The 23,422-nt window shown below is 42.1% G+C and overlaps 1 protein-coding gene across 2 annotated transcripts in view; it reads right to left on the reverse strand.

The window, feature by feature from the left end:
* LOC106603225 (FERM domain-containing protein 6) overlaps positions 1-20,529 on the reverse strand; it is an 83,486-nt gene extending 62,957 nt beyond the window's left edge. For both annotated transcript variants that reach the window (XM_014196585.3, XM_082974851.1), the window contains exon 1: positions 20,369-20,529. The gene's annotated coding sequence lies outside the window, so the exon portion shown is untranslated. The remainder of the gene's footprint in view (positions 1-20,368) is intronic.
* Between the last annotated feature and the right edge of the window lie 2,893 nt (positions 20,530-23,422).

Genomic DNA, 23,422 nt, shown 5'->3' on the forward strand with positions numbered 1-23,422 from the left:
GTCTTCAAGAGAGCGAGAGTTGCACCCCTTCTGAAAAAACCTACACTCGATCCCTCCGATGTCAACAACTACAAACCAGTATCCCTTCTTTCTTTTCTCTCCAAAACTCTTGAACGTGCCGTCCTTGGCCAGCTCTCCTGCTATCTCTCTCAGAATGACCTTCTTGATCCTAATCAGTCAGGTTTCAAGACTGGGCATTCAACTGAGACTGCTCTTCTCTGTGTCACGGAGGCTCTCCGCACTGCTAAAGCTAACTCTCTCTCCTCTGCTCTCATCCTTCTAGACCTATCTGCTGCCTTTGATACTGTGAACCATCAGATCCTCCTCTCCACCCTCTCCGAGTTGGGCATCTCCGGCGCAGCCCACGCTTGGATTGCGTCCTACCTGACAGGTCGCTCCTACCAGGTGGCGTGGCGAGAATCTGTCTCCGCACCATGTGCTCTCACCACTGGTGTCCCCCAGGGCTCTGTTCTAGGCCCTCTCCTATTCTCGCTATACACCAAGTCACTTGGCTCTGTCATATCCTCACATGGTCTCTCCTATCATTGCTATGCAGACGACACACAATTAATCTTCTCCTTTCCCCCTTCTGATAACCAGGCGGCGAATCGCATCTCTGCATGTCTGTCAGACATATCAGTGTGGATGACGGATCACCACCTCAAGCTGAACCTCGGCAAGACGGAGCTGCTCTTCCTCCCGGGGAAGGACTGCCCGTTCCATGATCTCGCCATCACGGTTGACAACTCCCTTGTGTCCTCCTCCCAGAGTGCTAAGAACCTTGGCGTGATCCTGGACAACACCCTGTCGTTCTCCACTAACATCAAGGCGGTGACCCGATCCTGTAGGTTCATGCTCTACAACATTCGCAGAGTACGACCCTGCCTCACACAGGAAGCGGCGCAGGTCCTAATCCAGGCACTTGTCATCTCCCGTCTGGATTACTGCAACTCGCTGTTGGCTGGGCTCCCTGCCTGTGCCATTAAACCCCTACAACTCATCCAGAACGCCGCAGCCCGTCTGGTGTTCAACCTTCCCAAGTTCTCTCACGTCACCCCGCTCCTCCGCTCTCTCCACTGGCTTCCAGTTGAAGCTCGCATCCGCTACAAGACCATGGTGATTGCCTACGGAGCTGTGAAGGGAACGGCACCTCCATACCTTCAGGCTCTGATCAGGCCCTACACCCAAACAAGGGCACTGCGTTCATCCACCTCTGGCCTGCTGGCCCCCCTACCTCTGAGGAAGCACAGTTCCCGCTCAGCCCAGTCAAAACTGTTCGCTGCTCTGGCACCCCAATGGTGGAACAAGCTCCCTCACGACGCCAGGACAGCGGAGTCAATCACCACCTTCCGGAGACACCTGAAACCCCACCTCTTTAAGGAATACCTAGGATAGGATAAAGTAATCCTTCTAACCCCCCCCCCCCCTTAAAAGATTTAGATGCACTATTGTAAAGTGGTTGTTCCACTGGATATCATAAGGTGAATGCACCAATTTGTAAGTCGCTCTGGATAAGAGCGTCTGCTAAATGACTTAAATGTAATGTAATGTAAATGTTTAGATCTGGATAGAATTTTGATTAACCAGAGGACAATGATTTTGAGATACGAAGATTAGAAATGAAATGAAACTGTTCCACAAAAATGTACAAATAAATTGGCATTTAACATGAGAAAGGTTGCCGACTCCTCGTATTACCAGCAACTTCAGGAGAGTAACGGCAGAATCTGCGAAAGCCAGCAGGAGGATAGCCGGGTCAGGTTAAGTTTTTCTTCTGGTTATCTTGATCTCTGGTCATTTGTGTATTATTTCATCAAGCAGTGCACTTAAAGCATCAGACTGCATATAGCTGATTTATTAAAACACATAGGGTGTATCTATATATTGAAATATACACATTTTAACCAATCAATTGGTCGAAAGAACAGACGACTTTCGGTCGGCCAAGATTATTTTTATTTGGGGGACAGCCCTATAATCAAATATCATTATCTCCAGCACCTAACAATCTTGCTCATTCTGCCATGATTCAGAGTGGAGGTGGAGGGGCATCTCTGCCTTTGCAAAGCATGTTTTGAATGTTGTTCAATATAAAACTTTAACTGTACTATTACCATGTTATTACCACTTTATGCTGTGCTGTAATATAAAGTGCTAGCCTGATGGTATAAAGACATTCAGGTCTTTATACCACTCCATTTTACTAGGCAAGTCAGTTAAGAACAAATTCTTACTTCCAATGATGGCAGTGGGTTAACTGCCTTGTTCAGGGGCGGAACAACAGGTTTGTACCTTGTCAGCTCGGGGATTCGAACTTTCAACCTTTCAGTTACTAGTCCAATGCTCTAACCACTAGGCTACGCTGCCGCCCCCCCATCAGATCAGCCTCCAGAAATCTCCATGTTGACTGTTACATATCCTCCTCCACTTAAACTATGCTTAGACAGGAGAGAGTCAACAGTCTGATCTGCACTGAATCAGTCTGACTGGAAAATAAAAGCCTCAGGCTGTGTCCCAAATGGTATATTCCCTATAATAGCCAAGTTGCAGTCTGTTTTGGAATGGGTGGCCAATAATAAACTGGTCCTGAACATCTTTAAAACAAAGAGCATTTTATTTGGTACAAATACTCATCTCATATGTATATACTGTACTCCATACCATCTACTACATCTTGCCTATGCCGTTCGGCCATCACTCATTTATATATTTTTATGTACATATTCGTATTCATTCCTTTACACTTGTGTGTACAAGGTAGTTGTTGTGGAATTGGTAGATTACTTGTTAGATATTACTGCATGGTCGGAACTAGAAGCACAAGCATTTTGCTACACTTGCATTAACACCTGCTAACCATGTGTATGTGACAAATACATTTGATTTGATCATTCCCTAAGTTCTAGACCTCAGCTGAGTCTGGTAATGAATGGTGTGGCTGTTGAACAAGTTGAGGAGACTAAATTACTTGGTGCTACCTTAGATTGTAAACTGTTATGGTCAAAACATATAGATATAATGGTTGTAAAGATGGGGAGAGTTCTGTCTGTAATAAAGAGATGCTCTGCTTTTTAGACACCAAATTCCAAAAAGCAAGTCCTGCAGGCTCTAGTTTTGTCTTATCTTGATTCTTGTCCAGTCGTGTGGTCCAGTGCTGCAAGGAAATACCTAGTTAAACTGCAGCTGGCCCAGAACAGAGCGGCACGTTTTGCTCTTCATTGTAATCAGAGGGCTGATATAAATACTATGCATGCCAGTCTCTCTTGGCTAAGAGTTGATCACTTCTTTTTATAAGAAACATTAAATGTGATGAAAATCCCAAATTGTTTGCATAGTCAATTTACACACAGCTCTGACACACACACTTACCCCACCAGATATGCCACCAGGGGTCTTTTCACAGTCCCCAAATACAGAACAATTTCAATAAAGTGTACAGTATTATATAGAGCCCTTATTGCATGGAACTCCGTTGCTAAAACCTAAAGCAAAGCTCTGTGGTTCAGTCCCTATGAACGTTCCCTCTAAGCTGCGCACTTCCTCCAGGACTGCCACGCAGAAGAAATACCATGTCAGAGACGCAAGAGATTGAACTTCACGGAGTTCGCCCCATTAGTTTGCAGTATATAGATCAACATTTTTTCTGTGATCGAATCAACATTATATCAGCCCCTTTCCAATGCAACAAACCAAAACAAATCTAACTTTGCAAGATTGAATCTGTGATTTTGTTGTAAGCAGAGCCAGAGCGCAATGGAGTAGAATTCTATTGGCGGTGTAGCCCAGGTGGGGTCTTTCAATAACCCGCAAGTGAATATGCTTTTCAGATCTGACGATCAGAGTGCAGAGCCGCACGCGTGTGCACATTTGTTGATATTATTTGCTAGTTATTAGCCCAGTTATAGATAAGAATAGGTCATCAATGTGAAGTTACTGCTTCCTACAACAGCACAAAATGTGTAGGATACATTTCAAGCTGTCTTTGAAAAGCCAGTCAGGTAAAAAGCTTATGTCTTAATTAAAGAGGCATTTTGTATTTTGAGACAGGCTTGAATATGCAAATAAGCCAATAGGCAGAGGGGTAGCCTAAATTATCTAATTCTCTGTATGGTAATAATAATTAATTTTATGTTGTAAAGTGGTTTCTTGCATCATACAACTCAATACAATGCAATTTACAGTCATCTATCTGGCCCATGGTGTTACAGACCAAGTAAAAAATCATTAATTAATGTAAAGCCCTTCATAATGTAAAAACTTCTTTTTTTTAAGTCTCATGTAATGTAGGCCTGCATTGAACACCACATATAGGCTACCGTAAGATATATCATATAAATCAAAATGTTAAGGGATTCGGTCCAATGGTTTTGTTGGTAGGCCTACATTATGCTCAAATAGCTACAATACCCTATTGGCTACTGTCTAAAACTGTAACGTTACAGCTTCCGTGTTTACTGTAAACATTCGCACAATGTTCAAGTGTCTGCTTACAAGACCAGTGCCCCCAAAAATGTGAGGGAACATTGGTCCCTATGCAGCATTAGCGACAGTGCGGCTCAGACAAAGCAGCTTTGTCTCCACAATACTGATCTGAGAAGATTGAAAGCGTAAACGCTTAGCTAAGAGTCTTATTGGATCAAATGTCATGTCCATTATCATAGCTCAAGTCTGTACACAACAAAGCCACAACATCATTGCTGTAGTACGATCACATCTGCGACAACATGCACATCTGCGATAAGCAGTTGGCGGAATGGTTAAAAACAACAACTAACACTTATATTAAATGATAGGTCTATAGTACCTAAACTAATCCAGTGTAGCTTTAGCCTATAGGCAACACAAAGTGTCTGACAACATAAGCCAACAGGTATTTTAATCTCATCTGGATATTCATGGTGGTGTCACTATGCTTGATAATGATGTGTGTTATTCAAATACATAGCCTGTTAAACAGGTTAAGGAAACCGGCCAGGGAATCGACAGTCAAACGTCTGTGGCAGCAGTCAGTACACCTGGGCTGTGTCCCATATGACACCCTATCCCCTATATACATGCACAACAAAGTTTACTTTCAGATTTTTTTTTTAAGTACTGACTAGCGCACACACACACACCTCAAAGTACTTTACACACACACCTCAAAAAACTACACACACACACACACACACACACACACACACACCTCAAAAAACTATACACACACACACCTCAAACCGCCAGAGTTGCCAGACATGTTTGAACCGTCAGCAGCAGTCTCTCCCTCTCTCCCCTTCCCCCTCTCTCCTCCCTTACTCCAGGCCCATGGAGCTCAGCCCTGTGACATGCATGAGTAACCTGCTAAACTATCACTAGTAGCCCTGAGAAAACCCCCCACTACCACCCTGACCATTTTATATATATATATATATATATATATATATATATATATATATATATATATATATATATGCTCAAAACAGAAGAGGATGTGGCTGCAAAGAAAATGGTTGGGAAAAACAGACTAGTGTTATTCATACACACCCAATGCCTGACGTTTTAAATGAGGCTAATCCTGTTAAAAACAACTCAGCAGATGAAAGATATTTTAGAACACAACAGAATATGCAGAGACATATCAATAGCAACACTAAACTGGGATACTCCCCTGGTTATAAAGATCATGTTCACAGCTACAGTGAGTTGCACGTGACGTGAGACACACTGTCCGCGTCCCAAATTGCACCCTCTACCCTCTGGGGTACTGTGCTAAATACGGAATAGGAAGGATGGAGTTTGTGATTTTCCTTCTCCTTCTGTAGTCCCGGTGGTAGATTTTTCACAAATGAGGATAAGTCTAACCACAGTGTTGGATAAAGAATAGACTAGTTACTGTTACTGTTGGTGAAATGGGAGCCAGCCAGCAGCCTTTTTCTGCAATACAACTTTACAGTGAGAGGGAGGTTGGAGCGTGTGGGTGAGCGTGTGTTGGAACCCAACACAGACAGGCAGAAGGGGAAAGATAGTATTTCTCCATGTCAATAACAGTAACCCCTTCCTTTCTCATGGTTGCTGTGCAATATTGTCCTCAGACACTAATATGATTCCCTCAGACACTTTATACTCCAATAACACAGTTCACTGATATGATTTGTATATAAAGGGTAAAGTAGAGTCATGGGTTGTGTTCCAAATGATACCCTATATAGTGCAGGGGGCCCTGATAAAAATTAGTGCACTACATAGGGAATGTACTGGCATTTCGGGATGCAACTATGGTCAGGGAACAGGTCCCAGATCAGAATACCTTTACATACAGTTGAAGTCGGAAGTTTACATACACTTAGGTTGGAGTCATTTTTCAACCACTCCACAGATTTCTTGTTAACAAACTATAGTTTTGTTAACAGGGGGAGGCTTGCAAGCCGAAGGGGGAGGCTTGCAAGCCGAATAACACCATCCCAACCGTGAAGCACGGGGGGTGGCAGCATCATGTTGTGGGGGTGCTTTGCTGCAGGCAGTGCACTTCACAAAATAGATGGCATCATGAGGCAGGAAAATTATGTGGATATATTGAAGCAACATCTCAAGACATCAGTCAGGAAGTTAAAGCTTGGTCGCAAATGGGTCTTCCAAATGGACAATGACCCCAAGCAAACTTCCAAAGTCGGGGCCCTGACCTCAATCCTATAGAAAATGTGTGGGCAGAACTGAAAAGTGTGTGCGAGCAAGGAGGCCTACAAACCTGACTCAGTTACACCAGCTCTGTCAGGAGGAATGGGCCAAAATTCACCCAACTTATTGTGGGAAGCTTGTGGAAAGCTACCCGAAACGTTTGACCCAAGTTAAACAATTTAAAGGCAATGCTACCAAATACTAATTGAGTGTATGTAAACCTCTGACCCACTGGGAATGTGATGAAAGAAATAAAAGCTGACATAAATAATTCTCTCTACTATTATTCGGACATTTCACATTCCTAAAATAAAGTGGTGATCCTAACTGACCTAAAACAGGGAATATTTACTAGGATTAAATGTCAAGAATTGTGAAAACCTGAGTTTAAATGCATTTGGCTAAGGTGTATGTAAACTTCCGACTTAAACTGTAAATATGAGATGGCAGTAATTGATAATAACAGACAGTCCTGGGCCTATCTGTTGTCAAATTGTGCATCATTCAAAACCAGATGATGCTTCGAGTCAGTCTAAATTATGACATTATTTTATCTGAGATTACATAATTAATAAACCATTTAAAAACAGGTTATTCCTCAAGGGGGGAACACTACATGTCATTGTATAAACAAAGTGTATGCAAATGCAGTGAGTCTCTCTCCACATCTGTGCACTGTCTGTGTCACATGGATGGAACTAAAGATAACAGAGTTAGAGAGATGAGGGAGAGGTACAAAAAAAAAAGACTTGAGGGGGAGATCGAGAGAGCGAGTGAAATAGAGAGAGGGGGACAGTGAGAAAGGAGAGAGAATAAAGAAGAGATAAGAAAAGACAGAATGACATATTGAGAAAGAGGAGAGAAAGAGAGAGGGGACAGAGGTGTGAGGGAGAGAGAGACACTCCATAACACATTGCAAGAGTCTGTCGGTCAGGCAGCTTAGCTAGCTACAGAAGCAGCATACAGAACTATTTGTCTACGGTAATCACTGCAGAATGGATTATGACAACAGTAGTGGAAGAGAGAGGGCCCTGAGGCTATGGTCTTTGGGTGAGGCAGTAGTGGTGAGGAGGGGATCAGTGAATCAGTCAGGTTTTACACACAAAACCAAACAAGAGTAAGTCTGGACTGAAGATCCTCAAGAGGACATTAGAGAGAAAGCCAGAGACAAGACTTAGGAGAAGAACAAATATAATAAAATCACAAGGCAGGTAGGTTGCTTCCTCCCACAGATCGTCACCAAACTAGGTGGGATGACATGGGCAAAAACAAATTGGTTCTCAAGCAAAACAGCACAAACAGCTGCTCAGAGGAAAAAAAGGTCTGTCCCAGAAAGACCTACTTAATCTCTTTACCAGCTTGACTGACGGTGATGTTTTTGTTTTGTTTCCTGCTCAGGCAGGGGACACTTCCTTCCTATCCAGAGACAGCACCTGCACCATTTACTTTTCTCTGTGTTTCCTGTGTGTCTGAGTTTCTACACACTGTGTCTACTCCCCACACTAACTCTACTGTGTCTCTATGTGTCTACTTTCTTTACTCTTAGAAAAAAGGGTTCCAAAGGGTTCTTCAGCTGTCCACATAGGGGAACCCTTTTTAGTTCCATGTAGAACTCTGTGGAAATGGTTCTACCTGGAACCAAAAAGGGTTCTCCAAAGGGTCCTCCTATGGGGACAACCAAAGAACCCTTTTAGGTTCGAGATGGCACCTTTTTTCTAAGAGAGTGTGTCTCTACGGTGTCTCTCGTCTTACCAGAGGACATCAGTTTGGAGCACGGGAGCTGCTCTATTTCCTCAAATCAACTGGACAAATAAGCACAAAAACAGCCATTGTTTTTCTTCCGCTTTCTTCCAACAGCTGGAGAAGCTAGAGAGGAAAATAAGCATGTACAGTGGCTTGGAAAGTATTCACCCCCCTTGGCATTTTTCCTATTTTGTTACCTTTTGCGGGGTTTGTATCATTTGATTTACACAACATGGCTACCACTTTGAAGATGCAAAATATTTTTTATTGTGAAGAAAACAAGAAATAAGACAAAAAAACAGAACTTGAGCGTGCATAACTATTCACCCCGCCCCAAAGTCAATACTTTGTAGAGCCACCTTTTGCAGCAATTACATACCCCAAGTCTATATAAACTTGGCACATCTAGCCACTGGGATTTTTTCCCATTCTTCAAGGCAAAACTGCTCCTTCAAGTTGGATGGGTTCCGCTGGTGTACAGCAATTTTTAAGTCATAACACAGATTCTCAATTGGATTGAGGTCTGGGCTTTGACTAGGCCATTCTAAGACATTTAAATGTTTACCCTTAAACCACCCGAGTGTTGCTTTAGCAGTATGCTTAGGGTCATTGTCTTGCTGGAAGGTGAACCTCCGTCCCAGTCTCAAATCTCTGAAAGACTGAAACAGGTTTCCCTCAAGAATTTCCCTGTATTTAGTGCCATCCATCATTCCTTCAGTTCTGACCAGTTTCCCAGTCCCTGCTGATGAAAAACATCCCGACAGCATAATGCTGCCACCATGCTTCACTGTGGGATGGTATTCTCGGGGTGATGTGAGGTGTTGGGTTTGCGCCAGACACAGCGTTTTCGTTGATGGCCAAAAAGCTCAATTTTAGTCTCATCTGACCAGAGTACCTTCTTCCATATGTTTGGGGAGTCTCCTACATGCGTTTTGGCGAACACCAAACACTTTTTTCTGGCCACTCTTCCATTAAGCCCAGCTCTGTGGAGTGTACGGCTTAAAGTGGTCCTATGGACAGATACTCCAATCTCCGCTGTGGAGCTTTGCAGCTCCTTCAGGGTAATCTTTGGTCTCTTTGTTTCCTCTCTGATTAATGCCCTCCTTGCCTGGTCCGTGAGTTTTTGTTGGTGGTCCCCCTGGTGCCATATTCTTTCCATTTTTTAACAATGGATTTAATGGTGCTCTGTGGGATGTTCAAAGTTTCTGATATTTTTTTATAACCCAACCATGTTCTGTATTTCTCCACGACTTTGTCCCTGACCTGTTTGGAGAGCTCCTTGGTCTTCATGGTGCCGCTTGCTTGGTGGTGCCCCTTGCTTAGTGGTGTTACAGACGCTGAGGCCTTTCAGAACAGATGTATATATATGCTGAGATCATGTGACACTTAGATTGCACACAGGTGGACTTTATTTAATGAATTATGTGACTTCTGAAGGTAATTGGTTGCACCAGATCTTATTTAGGGGCTTCATAGCAAAGGGAGTGAATACATATGCACGCACCACTTTTCCGTTTGTAATTTTTTTGAATTTTTTTTAACATGTTATTGTTTTCATTTCACTTCACCAATCTGGACTATTTTGTGTATGTCCATTACATGAAATCCAAATAAAAATCAATTTAAATTACAGGTTGTAATGCAACAAAATAAGAAACACGCCAAGGGGGATGAATAGTTTTGCAAGGCACTGTAATGTATTAGCAGAGGTATCTGATTGGACTGCCATGAATTAGGAGGGAGCCTGCCTAACCACCAAGCTGCCAGATCCTTGTTATTCTGCAGCATTGCTGTTAAACAACCATAGGTATGGTTAACTGATCACAAACCAGGTAGAGCAACCAATGCAAAATCTGTAGTACTCACATTCTAGTCATTTAGCAGACGCTCTTATCCAGAGCGACTTACAGTAGTGAATGCATACTTTTCATACACATTTTTTTCCGTACTGGTCCCCCGTGGGAATCAAACCCACAACCCTGGCGTTGCAAACACAATGCTCTACCAACTGAGCCACACGGGACCAATCTGTTAGGAATAATTGTGTGGAGAAAAACAAACATTCTGTTATTGGATTAGCCTACAAGGGAAAACTTATTTCCCATGTAATTCAATGACACAGTTATTATACAGCAAGTAAGAAATATGGAAATTAGTTATGTTACATTGAGTTATATCACTTAATGACAATAATACCAGTAATTGCTGGGTGCTCTGCCATATATGAAAATTACTTGAAATGAAATCCCACGTTCAAGAACATTGGGAAACGGTAGCACTCCAGAATGTGTATTTTTTTTTTAATTAATATTTTAAGACGTCACCTCATTTCATCTTTTTATTTTCAGCCGGGCAGGCTAACGCGTTTCAGCAATTATGTCTTCATCAGAGCATCAGATGTGCTAAAGCCGTTGTTTTTTATTCAAGTGCTTAGGTGCACAGGGCAGTGCATAGTGGTATTCAAAATATTAGTCAACCAACAATTGTTACAATATACAGTACCTGTCAAAAGTTTTAGAACACCTACTCATTCAAGGGTTTTTCCTTATTTTTACTATTTTCTACATTGTTGAATAAAAATAAAGACATCAAAACTATGAATTAACACATATGGAATCATGTAGTAACCAAAAAAAGTGTTAAACATCAAAATATACCCTCTGCCTTGATGACAGCTTTGCACACTCTTGGCATTCTCTCAACCAGCTTCATGAGGTAGTCACCTCAAATGCATTTCAATTAACAGGTGCGCCTTGTTAAAAGTTCATTCGTGGAATTTCTTTCCGTCTTAATGTGTTTGAGCCAATCAGTTGTGTTGTGACGAGGTAGGGGCGGTACACCCGTTCTGCCAGTCACATTCTGTTAAAGTTCCCCAAAGCACACACGTCCCTGGGTTGCTCGTTTTTTCAGTTCGCTGCAGCTAGTGACTGGAACGAGCTGCCAACACCAACTGGAAAGTTTTATCTCAATCTCTTCATTCAAAGACTCAATCATGGACACTCTTACTGACAGTTGTGGCTGCTTTGTGTGATGTATTGTTGTCTCTACCTTCTTGCCCCTTGTGCTGTTGTCTGTGCCCAATAATGTTTGTACCCTGTTTGTACCCTGCTGCTGCCATGTTGGGTTGCTACCATGTTGCTGTCGTCATGTGTTGCTACCATGTTGCTGTCGTCATGTGTTGCTGCCATGCTGTTGTTGTCTTAGGTATCTCTTTATGTAGTGTTGTGTTCTCTCTTGTCGTGATGTGTGTTTTGTCCTATATTTTTATTTCATTTTTTAGTTTTTTTAATTATTATTAAAAAAATGTAATCCCCCTGTCCCCGCAGGAGGCCTTTTGCCTTTTGGTAGGCTGTCATTGTAAATAGGAATTTGTTCTTAACTGACTTGCCTAGTTAAACAAAGGTTAAATTAAATAAATACAGAAGATAGCCCTATTTGGTAAAATACCAAGTCCATATTATGGGAAGAACAGCTCAAATATGCAGAGAAATGACAGACCATCATTACTTTAAGACATGAAGGTCAGTCAATGCGGAAAATTAAGAACTAAGAAAGTTTCTTCAAGTGCAGTCGCAAAAAAACATCAAGCGCTATGATTAAACTGGCTCTTATGAGGACCGCCACAGGAAAGGAAGACCCAGAAATACCTCTGCTGTAGAATTGCAGCCCAAATAAATGCTTTACAGAGTTCAAGTAACAGACATCTTAACATCAAAGAAACCTCTACTAAAGGACACCAATAATAAGAAGAGACTTGCTTGGACCAAGAAACACAAGCGATGAACATAAGACTGGTGGAAATCTGTCCTTTGGTCTGATGAGTCCAAATTTGAGATTTTTGGTTCCAGCCACTGTGTCTTTGTGAGACGCAGGGTAGGTGAACGGATGATCTCTGCATGTGTGGTTCCCACTGTGAAGCATGGAGGAGGAGGTGTGATGGTGTGGGGCTGCTTTGCTAGTGACACTGTCAGTGATTTATTTAGAATTCAAGGCACACTTAACCAGCCTGGCAACCGCAGCAATCTGCAGCGATATGCCATCCCACCTGGTTTGCGCTTAGTGGGACTATCATTTGTTTTTCAACAGGACAATGACCCAAAACACACCTCCAGGCTGTGTAAGGGCTATTTGATCAAGAAGGAGAGTGATGGAGTGCTGCATCAGATGACCTGGCCTCCACAGTCACCTGACCTCAACCCAATTGAGATGGTTTAGGATGAGTTGGACCGAAGAGTGAAAGAAAAGCAGCCAACAAGTGCTCAGTACATGTGGGAACTCCTTCAAGACTGTTGGAAAAGCATTCCAGGTGAAGCTGGTTGAGAGAATGTCAAGAGTGTGCAAAGCTGTCATCAAGGCAAAGGGTGGCTACTTTGAAGAATCTCAAATATATTTTGATTGGTTTAACACTTTTTTTATTTAATAGTTCTGATGTCTTCACTATTATTCTACAATGTAGAAAATAGTAAAAAAAAAAAATAAGAAAAACCCTTGAATGAGTAGGTGTGTCCAAACATTTGACTGGGACTGTATATGTGACCGACCGCCTTGATTCAGTCTTATGTATCAACATTTTAAATTGTGTTTTTTACATTGGATAAAACCAGAGACACAGAGCTACAAAATGGTATATCATAAACTGCATTTGAGGAACAATAGGATTCTGCTTTGAAATTTGAACAACTTGTAACCTCACTTTTGAGAAAATGGCCTGCTGGAGAGCTCTTCTTTGTCTACACCCATTCAGCATCATTCACACCCTCTTAAGCTTTAGCCCCACCCAAACTCTGACCATTTTACCCGCCCTAGCAGAGCTGGTTTGGCGGTTTTCATGTTATCCAGAGCGTTGGTGACTACCTGTGCTGCTGGCAACAATTTAATTATGCTTTTTTGCCGACGTTTACTGACACCGGCCATATTCAATAAGTGTTGAGCGTTCGTAAATTCATCAGTTATTCTGCGCTCTGGCACACTCAGACGAGAGTGCTCTGAAATCGGAGTAGATGGCCAGACTGAATTTACGAATGCACCCGAAATGGTTACTTGTAGTCTTTTGTTAAGAAATATAGCTAATTATCTAAACAATGAACCATAATCCCAATTCATGACGTTACTACCCTGCATGAATCTGCAGGTAGCTAACCAACCAGGTTCAATGTTAGCTAGCCAAGCAAATGGTTCTGAGATACGAATAATAAGACCATACACGTAATGTTAGCTAGCGATCGAGCCAGCTAATGTTAGCTAGCGAGCTAACAGTACTAGCTAACTAGCTAACATTAATCTATAACTTGCCAAGCAAAAGGCTCTGAGATACGAATAATGAGATCATACATGCAACGTTAGCTAAAGTTAGCTGGCTGGTTCACTATCTAACAGTACACTTTAACTTGAAATAAAACCACTTTCAGGCAAAATTTGAAACATGTAATATCTGAAAATGTAGCTAAATAGACTATCTTACCCATATACATGATGGATGGATGTGTCTCCTGTCACAGATGCCATGGTTGCCCTGAGTTTGAAGATGTCATCTGGAGATAGGCGTTTTCTCCATCTCCTTAGCTATCATACTTGAAATCCACTGATTTCAAAATTCGGTCCTCCAGAAAGTGGAGAGCAACACTTATGCAGTTTTACTATGCAATATATATTTTTTAAAGCTGCGTTAGACATGATTACCTACACATACTGACCAGCTCAAATAGATAGAAGCGTGATATATGGCACACTAATCCAAACACATCTCTCGGCATGTCCAACCCACTCATTATCTCAGCCAATCATGGCTAGCAGGAAGGTTGCTGACTTTTTCTGTGGCTAAACCAACTAGGCTCGTAATTTAACAATTGTATTCGTATTTACAGATGGCATTGAAGTTTGTTATTAAGACACGTGAAAGTTCACATGTTCCAGAAGGCATTTCTGACAAAAAACAGATTTAGATTAAAAAAAAAAGTTTACGTTTCAACGGCTCTCCTGTAAAGTAGTGACCCGCGACATACGCCTAGTTTCCTGAAACGGGTCACATATACAAATACTCAGATCAGCAGAATAATCTCAAATAACATTAAGGTATACATTTTTTGCTATTTTGGCGCAGATTAGTTACAAAAATATATGTTTTTGGGTATGAAAAATGTACATCTGGTAGAAAGATTGTGATTCAATGTAGGAAAATATACATAAGCATACAAATGAAAGTGCAGCCATATAATCATTCGAACCATACAAAAATGGCCTGAAATCATAATTTACACCTCGAGGATGCATGGTATTTAATCTATCAATCCAAAGCATCTCTCGTTGTGAGAGCATTTTAGAGGTTGCCACATCTGATGGATGTGACCTGTTCCAGAAAGGGATTTTCCGCCAGAGGCTGGAGCATCAGTTCTGTTTGTAGAATTGACCAGTGTTTTAGGATTGTTTGAACAATGATTGTTACAAAGCACAGCCATGACGTGCTGTCCTTTTGTGGCTTCTGAGCTAGGAGGTAGGAGCGCTGAATGACAGGACTATAATATCCTCTGTTAGCAAACGTGTGTGTCATTTCCTTTGCCAGAGCGTCAAACTCTTTCAGTGTAGAGCAGTTGCGACTCAGGTGTAGAAACCGGCCAATCGGGATAATGGTTTTGAGATGTCTCGGATGATAACAGTTGAAGTGGAGGACAGTACTCCTCTGTTGGTTTCCAATAGATCGTAGTTTGGATTTTGTTAGCATCATCCTTGAATATTTTGAGATCTAGGAAGTTGATACTGTTGGGACCACTTTCAACAGTGAATTGAAGGAAAGTCGTTGTGTTGTTCAGATAACGGACAAAGTCATTAAGATTCTCTTTAGATGAACCCCAAAATAAAATTGTAGTCAATGTAGCGCTTCCAAAACTTAATATGGGGAAGAAAAGGTTTAGTCTTTATTTTTAACATAAACTGCCTCCCAATCTCAAGAGCTCCAACAGAAAGTAATCAGGGGGATTTACAGAGTTGTCACGTGACTTTAGGAATTTGGCAATCGATTGTAGGCCTTCAGCATGGGCAATAAAGGTGTACAGACTGGCCACATCTAATGTAACAAGTAGTACATCGGAATCAATTTGACCGTCATTTAAGCAGTTGAGGAGATCTTTTGTGTCTTTTAAAAAGGATGGCAACTTTAAAACCATAACTTCCAGAAAAAAAAATCTTTGAATTTCGAAAGGGGCTCTGTGACTGATCCTGTCGCTGATCATAGGTATGCGTGAAGGCTGAGTCAGGTTCTTATGTACTTTCAGAAGTGAATAGATAACTGGGGTGACTGGATAGGTGACATTTAGGAACTCGTACTCACGCTTGGTGATCCAGTTTTGGTGAGACGCATGTTGTAACATGCTATCAATTTCTGATTTTAAAGAAGCAATAGGGCCACTATGCAAGGGTTGATAGGAACAAGACATTTTCAGGTGCTTTCCATTTTCAGAATTATAATAGCTCATGTCCATAACAACTATTGCGCCACCTTTGTCCTTAGGTTTTATGACCATGTCCTTATTCTCCTGGAGATCTTTTAGTGCTTGTCTTTCAGCTGGAGGAAGATTGTGATATTGGGGTCCCTGGTCATTTTTTTTATATACAGTTTCCCATTCATTTTCAACCAGTCTGCCAAACAAGGTGACAAGTGGGCTTATATGGGTATGGAGTACAAATGATGAGGGCTTGGAGAAAGAACGAGGAGTAGGGGAGGGACCGCTGTGTTGGGGTTCCCCTTTCTTTGTAGGGTCTTTCGATATGTAGCTTGTACTGGATCTGTTCAGAGGGGAAAATAAACATTTCAGGTGCAGTTGTTGCATGAATTTGTAGGTATCCACATTCAATTTGAAGGCTTTCATGTTTTGATTGGTGGTTAAAGACCGTCCCTTACTTAGCATAGACTCCTGCATCAGTGTCAAGGATGTTTTGTAGAGGTTCAGGACAGGAACTTGCCTGTCCTGGGTGACCACCTTAGTGGACCCCATGCCCCATCTGCACCTCCTGGTCTTCTTCTTCTTGGTGGTTGGTGTCTGGCTGGGTGGGTGGATAGCTCGGTCTTCCGCAAAAGGGGTGCATGGTCTCATTGTCTGTGTCACTTGGAGTGCTCATCTGGTCATCGGTTGAGAAGAGATTGCCACCTGCCTATCTGCAGGTGTATCTTGTGTTTGTTCCCTGGTGGTTGTTGTTATTCCAGTCATAGACTTTGTTGTCTTTGTAGCCCTTTAAGTCTCTCATTTTATCCCCCAATACTGCTGTAATTGTTTTTTTAGCATCTCAATGGAGGTGGTAATTTCTCAAGCAAATTCAGCTGCATCATCTGATTTAGGGAGTTCTTTGATTTTGCTCTATACCATTTGTATAGCTCTTGAAAACTTTATGCGGCATTGTGCCTTCTACATACAGTTTTCAGGCATTAGTTTTCAGCCATGAACTACAATCGCGACGCTGGGTTTTAACCTTTAGAAACTTAAATAATCGTTGCTTGCGATGCACCTTATCTTTGATCAGCGAGGAAGAATCCTTAAAATAAAAAAGATGCACTTACTGTAGCAGTTTTGCATAGATCCATATAGCTATGGGTGCCTCCGTCCGACAAAACTACACTTCCCAAGTTACGCTTTCACACCGGTGTTAAGAGCATGCAAGATACACTACATGACCAAAAGTATGTGGACACCTGCTCGTCGAACATTTAATTCCAAATTCATGCGCACCAATATGGAGTTGGTCGCCCCTTTGCTGCTATAACAGCCTCCACTCTTCTGGGAAGGCTTGCCAATACAACATTGCTGCAGGGACTTGCTTCTGTTCAGCTACAAAAACATTTGTGAGGTCAACCACTATTGTTAGGCGATTAGACATGGCTCGCAGTCGGCGTTCCAATTCATCCCAAAGGTGTTCGATGGAGTTGAGGTCAGGGCTCTGTGCAGGCCAGTCAAGTTCTTCTACACCAATCTCGACAAACCATTTCTGTATGGACCTCGCATTGTCATGCTGAAACAGGAAAGGGCCTTCCCTAAACTGTTGCCAGAAAGTTGGATGTACAGAATCATCTAGTATGTCATTGTATGCTGCAGCGTTAAGATTTCCCTTCACTGGAACTAAGGGGCCTAACCCGAACCATGAAAAACAGCCCCAGCCTTATTCCTTCTTCACCAAACTTTACAGTTGGCACTATGCAGTTGGGCAGGTAGCGTTCTCCTGGCATCCGCCAAACCGAGATTTGTCCATCGGACTGCCAGATGATGAAGCGTGACTCATCACTCCAGAAAACGCATTTCCACTGCTCCAGAGTCCAATGGCTTTACACCACTCCAGCTGATGCTTGGCATTGCGCATGGTGATCTTAGACTTTTGTGTGGCTGCTTGGCCAAGGAAACTCATTTCAAGAATCTCCCGACAAACAGTTATTGTGCTGACGTTGCTTCCAGAGGCAGTTTGGAACTCGGTAGTGAGTGTTGCAACCGAGGATATATGTTTTTTTTTTTTTACGCACTACGTGCTACAGCCCTCACCTGTCCCGTTCTGTGAGCTTGCGTGGCCTACCATCTCGTGGCTGACACGTTGCTGGCCCTAGACATTTCCACTTCACAATAACAGTACTTACAGTTGACCAGGGCAGCTCTAGCAGGGTAGACATTTTACGAACGGAATTATTGGAAAGGTGGCATCCTATGACCGTGGCACCTTGAAAGTCACTGAGCTCTTCAGTAAGGCCATTCCACTGCCAATGTTTGTCTATGGAGATTGCACGGCGGTGTGCTCGATTTTATACACCTGTCACCAACGGGTTTGGCTGGAATAGCCGAATCCACTAATTTGAAAGGGTGTCCACATACTTTTGTATATATAGTGTAGCTAATTAGAACAGGTGGACGCCTCGTCCTCCCTCTGTTTTCTTTAAACAAGCACTGTAACATGGAGATAAGGCTGTGTGGGAACACTAACCCTAACAAAGTGTGTATCAATTTAACCTTCTGTTTTTTGAAAATGATTTCTTGTTGATATGAAAGATAAGGTCCTTATGCTTCCAAAACAGTACCGCAAGTGACGGGTGTTGATGTTCAGATTGAGCGTCGGGGCTCTTAACAAACACCCCCCCCCCCCCCCGTACAGAAGAAGCCTTCGTCCAATGACTCTTATGTGTAATTGGTTTAATTAATAATGAGAACCTCAGGGTTAAAAGAGCACTTGTTTAGTATCTGCTCCCATCTGGTATGCCAATAATACCATCAGCATATGTTCAATGTCATCTTATGTTTCTATAGTTCAGAATAAAACGTGCACCGATTTCACCTCTCTCTTGTCCATGACAGAATGCTGGCCAGTCTAATAGCCCAAAACACTTTTTAAAGCATTTTTACTATCTGTTCTTCACTTTACATTTTTTTTGACGACTTTTACTCCACTACATTTCTAAAGAAAATAATGTATTTTTTAACTCCATACATTTTCCTGACACCCAAAAGTACATTATGAATACTTAGAATGTCAGGAAATTGTCAAATTCACACACTTATCAAGAGAACATCCCTGGTGATCCCTACTGCCTCTGACCTGGAGGACTGACTAAACACACATGCTTCATTTGTAAATGATGTCTGAGTTTTGGAGTGTGCCCCTGGCTATCTGTAAATGTAAAACAAAAACAAGAAAATGGTGCCATCTGGTTTGCTTAACATAAAGAACTTGAAATTATTTTGATACTTAAGTATATTAAAAACGAAATACTTTTACTCAAGTAGTATTTTAATGGGTCATTTTCTATTGAGGCATCTTTACTTTTTCTCAAGTATGACAATTGGTTACTTTTTCCACCACTGACCACAGGGAGGAAATTGTTGGCATTCCTCAATACTGAAGCAAACATTGCAGTTTGTCCATAGTGGCACAAGAGGGGGGAAAGTCCCCAACAAGCAAACACATATTCCCACACCCACACACACACACACACACACACACACGATTCACGGGATAGCCTCTTCTACCGCCTAGTTATACTATGCTACTCTATCTCTCTATATTACTTCTATACGGTCTACCATCCAATAACCTACATGTCTCTCCGTGCAGAGTCGTTTCATTACAGAGCAGTAATAATAGTATGCCAGATTCCATCCAATAGGAGAAGAAGTCTAAAATAATTAGTCCAAAATAAAGGACTGTGTGACCCGTTTCAAAATGGAACAGCGATAATGTTATAGGGAAGACATTTAGTAATGCGCAACTTAATCCATAGTTTTGCATGCTGGCTGATGTTCTTACGTTGATTTACATGACATCCACATACTAGCCTACTTCCAGATGCCATTTGATTTGACACGACCATACTATACCACAGGCAGGCAAAGTGACAACATCCTACAGGACACTTGGGGCCAGTCTTTTTTTTATGAAGAGAGAACGACTATAGCCAACTATAACAACAACAATATCATAGGTACTAGAAGGCGTATGCCAACGCTTAGAATCAAACTGGAAGGGGAGAGAGGTAAAACACAAACCATACGTCGATTTAATAGATGAGCATTAAATAACGATGAACATATGGTTAAAGGGGTGGTCACAAAGTGCAGAATAAACATCACCCATAGTGAGAAAGGAAGATCGATACATTGTTGCAATAAAATGCATCCCGTCTCAAGTATCAGATCCATAACGTAGCCTAAAGGATAGCAGCAACATTCTGACAGCATCGCTACATTGTAGACACAATACTTATTCGGGTCCGGGTTGTTATGAACAGCCAACCGTTGACCAAACATTTAAATGTTTCAATAACTGTTTGAAAACATATTATAACCGTGGAACAAGTGAATACATGTTATAACACTCATGTAAAATACTTGACTAATGAAAAATAACTTCGTACATACGCGCAGAGGAGGTGGATCAGTTAAAGGACTTAGCAGCGAGGGAAATTACAAAGACAGAGATGTAAAATGTACACTTTTTTAATATAACGTACCTTTGATGTGAAAAACAAATCGTAATTCCTTTTCAAAAACAACGAATCCGATCAAGTTGTATCAAAACGCTATAGTACATCCAATTTGTCGTCCGCAAATGCAGACTAACGTTTTAAATATAAACAGGGATTACACGCGTGTGTCGAGCGCCAGACTTCTATCCCTTTGGAACAGTAATAAGTAGGAATACATGTGGAAGGTGGAAGGGTGGCTTCAAACCATGGATAGGGGGGGGGGGGGGTTAGTACAGATTTTATATACTTTAGTAGTTGTTTTAATACCGACTGTTCTTCAGTGAAAATATCCGTAAATGCATGTCTATTTCAATAGTCCAAGTATTCTCCTAGAGATATTTCGTTGCTCTTTTGATATCTATAAAGACTATATAGATCGTAAACTACTGCTCCCCCCTTAACGACTACCAGTTGGTATCGCCCACGGCTGCCTGTCATTCCATTCCTCCGGTCCCATGATTCCACACTGTAGCAGTGCAGTTGTATTTTGGAAGCCTGGTGGCACGGAGGGGGTAATACTGTATTTAGTAGTCTATTCCTGAAGGGAATATCCACTCAAAACTATATTTTTGTATTTTTTTCATTAGTCCAGTGTTGATAGTCCCTAAATGTTTTGTATGTCAGCAGTCAAGTTTTCAAGATGTTTGACTTTCAAGAAGCAAAGTGTCAGGGGCCACATCATCACGATGATGCAAAATTACATTTATAGGTATAGAGTTTGAAACAGTTAACGTGTTTGCTTGATTTTAGATGTATAAATCATAGGCTACTGGAATCATAATATGGATAGGGAGAAGATAATAAATGCACCACATTTTTTAAGTAGGGATCATCCAAGAGTGTCATCAGAATTTAGACTACTACAGTAGACTATATGATAGTAGATTATAGGCTGCACATGTCTGAGCATTGCAGAACTGGTTCGGTTTTAGAGAGAAGCTGCTTGTCTGTATTTTCCTATTGTGAAGAAATTACATGTGGTGTGGCCCTATAAATCTCCTGTTACAATGGACTCTGGAGGACCATAAGACTTTATCCTGCTAGTCCAGAGCACCTCCCCTTACAGCAGGTCAGGAAATACTATGGAAAAGAGACAGTCTGCGTCCTTAATGGAACCCTATTCCCTTTATAGCTAGTCAACTATTCTTGACCAGAGCCCTATGGGCCCTAGTTACCCTATGGGCCCAGGTTAAAGGTAGTGCAGTAAATAGGGAATATTGGGTGCCATTTGGGACACAGACAGAGTTTAGGAAACGTATAGTGAGGACAACAAGGACCTAGTTTGAGAAAAGTTCTCCAAAATCCTGCTAGTGCACACAGTATATGCTGTAAATGGGACAGCATTTTTATGTGTCCTAGACTAAGTTTAGTCTTGCGGACCAGACTTTCACCCCAAACTCTATGCAACAGCCTCTGGACGGGGTTAGACTGAATTTGAGGAAAAGGAACCCTCAAAGAATACATTCACTTTATTAGGTACACCACCCCATTCACGAAAATGGTTCGCTCCTCCAGACAGTGGGTCACGTGGCCGTAGCTTTCTATATGAAGCAGGCAGACAGGCATCGAGGCATTCAGTTGCTGTTCAATTTAATGTTAGAATGGGCAAAATGAGTGACCTAAGCGACTTTGAGCGTTGTATCATCGTCAGTGCCAGGTGTACCGGTTCCAGTATCTCAGAAACCGCCGGCCTCCTGGGCTTTTCACGCACGACAGTGCCTAGGGTTCACCAAGAATGATGTGACAAACAAAAAACATTGTCAGTGGCAGTCCTGTGTGCGAAAACAGCTCATTGATGAGAGGTCGAAGGAGAATGGCAAGAATCTTGCAAGCTAACAGACGGGCCACAAACAGGCAAATAACGAAGCAGTACAACAGCGGTGAGCAGAACGGCATCTCAGAACGCACAACTTGTCGGTCCTTGTCACAGATGGGCTATTGCAGCAGATGACCACACACGGGTTCCACTCCTGTCAGCTAAAAACAAGAAGACGCAGCTCCAGTGGGCACGACATCAACACTGGGCAATTGAGTAGTGGAAAAACATCGCCTGGTCTGACGAATCCCAGGTCCTGTTGCGATATGCTGATGACAGAGTCAGGATTCGGCGTAAGCAGTATGAGTCCATGACCCCCATCCTGCCTGGTGTCAACAGTACAGGCTGGTGGCGGTGGTGTAATGGTGTGGGGAATGTTTTCCTGGCACACATTAGGTCCCTTGATACCAATTGAGCAACATTTGCATGCCCCAAGGAATTCAGGCTGTTCTGGAGGGGGTCTGACCCGGCACTAGATGTGTGTACTTAATAAATTGGCCCTGAGTGTATGTCAATGTATGTTTAATACTTCCATCAAAATCATTTTAATAATTCTATGAATCATCTCACAGCCCTGCAACTAGGGCTGCTGCGGTGACCATGAGGAGTCATGAGTCATGACCGCAGTAAAATTCCACCTGACTCTGGGCATGTGTTGGTAGAACCCAACTCGCTAAATACCTGAGCTAATGGCCTGGTGCTTAGTGCTCTGTTGTCCCTCTAACAACTTTGACATCAATGCAAATCCAATCAAAAATCACATCATCAAAACAGCATCATGCTTTTAAAACTCACCTCACTGTGGTGATCAATTTGAAGAGATGCTAAACACGTGAGACTGGCAGTTTTGACCAGAGACAGAATGTCTAGTTTACAACCCTCAACCAATCACAAGGCTGGAATACTTTCCTTGGAAGTTTCCTTCCTCGTCTTGCCTTTTCCTGTATGATGTCATCGTCAGTAGTGGCAACATGGTCAACTTGGAGTAGGATGCATCCCAAATGGCACCCTATTCCCTATATAGTGCACTACTTTTGACTAGGGTCCATAGTGCAGTAAATAGTGCACTACGGGGGAAAGGGTGCCATTTCGAATGTACAGGTGATCTCTGATCTGCCCCTCTTTGTTGCTCTGTTGACATGTAATTAGAGCAACCATAGAAACAATTGCTAGAAAAGAAAAAGCCCCTCAGACAACAATGAATTTATACTTCTAGTAAAAAT

The sequence above is a fragment of the Salmo salar genome, chromosome 01 (genome assembly GCF_965601325.2).
Source record: "Salmo salar chromosome 01, fSalSal1, whole genome shotgun sequence".
Lineage (NCBI taxonomy): Eukaryota > Metazoa > Chordata > Actinopteri > Salmoniformes > Salmonidae > Salmo > Salmo salar.